Below are 1867 nucleotides of genomic sequence, written 5' to 3'. Positions count from 1 at the left end.
ATTGTTTATTTAAGTAATAGTAGTTTGTTAAACATAACTAAATTATGTTAATGATAATAAATAATTTTGTTTTTATTGTTATAAATTGTCATAAAATAATCATTCAGTGTTTATGGATAATTTTATTTGATTTAATATTTGACGACAGTTTGTAGAGTTTATGGATGTTGATGTGTAACCACCTATTGCTGTTGGATCTGTACAATCCTATTGTGATGGAGTATTTATGGTAGAGTGATTTTTATCACGTTTTTTTATTGGAATAATTCAGTATCAGTTGGCAATGGTAAACACTCTAATAGAGAGGTGGCACGCACCCTAACACACATACGTTTCACCTTCCGGTTGGTGAGTGTGCTATGATATTGGAATATATGGCTGTTATCCTTGGTCTTGCGACAAATAATGGTCTTCCAGTGATAGGATCAAAGTGACTATGAGTAGTCATGATGCCTTAGATACTGAGTGTTTGCACCAGTTTGGGTTGCACTTAGGAAGACAAATTGTAGAAAAAACTTCATAAACTTGACGTGGCTTCGGAATCTGAAAGATCGTTTAGATTTGATTGACGAAAATGAGATTCAGAGGTACGTGAAGTGTCACATCATGTTATTATTTGAAACAATGTTGTTTAGAGACAAATCTAGGACAGCTGTGCACTGAAAATTTTTGCCTTTTCTTCACGACTTCACCAGTATCAGAGAATTTAGTTGGGGATCGACATGCCTAACACACTTGTACAGAGCGCTATGTAGGGTATCTCGTTTCGACTGCAAGAAGATCGATGGTCCACTAACACTTTTGCTAACTTGAGTTTGGATCCGTCTACCATTTTTTTTTGCCGATTTTCAGCAATCCCTGACTTTTTTCGCTTGCAAATAGGTGAAATTATTTACTAATAACTTTAGCTAAGTGTTACACATCGTATTTTAAGATTTAGGGTGAATTGGGAGCATGCTGACCGATGCTATAGATTTCATTCTCTTGCTTACTTTAGTAAGTCGTTAGATGAGCTGCAGAAATGCCAAGTATGTATTATGATATAAGTGTCTATTTTTGGTTGAACTTTATTATTAAATGGTGTGTAATCATTTGTTCTTTTAATGTGTTCAATTTGTGTGGGAGGCTTATGCCGTTGATTGCATTGAGCCAAATGTGATTCCTGCAAACATATGTCAGCATTTAGTTATGTGGAGCGCTATGATGCCATTGATATCATTCAAATGCATTGAATGACATGCAACCGATAAGTTTAGGAGACCAGTTAGTTTCATCCAGTGAGTTCCTCATCAGGAATGGAATCTAGACAAAGCATAGGAAGAAGTCCTGACTGGTAATAAGAATCTTGAGTGGTCCACCACCACCACCCATTCATTTTGGGTGATGCAATGGACGAACAGGTATAGTCACGTTCTTGCTTAGCTTCCCGTGCAACTACAACATTTCTTAGAGATTTACGTGTATGGGTACCGCACAAAATATGACAACCGTTTGAATTTGTCGGATATTGTGGTACAAGAGAACCGAGAGGGCAATCCTGTGAGTGATCATGAGAATCAAGAGCAGTCACCACCATCATCACCAATCACAACCTGTGTTGTACTCTATATATTTGACATAAAATATCATCGGTTCCGACTCATATACAAGTAGTTTACACCTATACGGATGGTATAATCTTTCATCGCCATAATAACAGCTTTTTTTGGAACTGAATTCCATTCCTACGATAAATTCATCGTCCGCCACAATAGAAAGTTATGCTACAACGATATCATGAAATAAATATTTAATAAATAAGTATTAAATAAGTAAAATTTAAATTTAAATTTATCTATAAATTATAAATCATAAACAAATTTATGAA

The sequence above is a fragment of the Arachis ipaensis genome, chromosome B02 (assembly GCF_000816755.2).
Source record: "Arachis ipaensis cultivar K30076 chromosome B02, Araip1.1, whole genome shotgun sequence".
NCBI classification, from domain to species: Eukaryota; Viridiplantae; Streptophyta; class Magnoliopsida; order Fabales; family Fabaceae; genus Arachis; species Arachis ipaensis.
The sequence above is the reverse complement of the archived record's forward strand: the minus strand, read 5'-3'. Positions refer to the sequence as shown.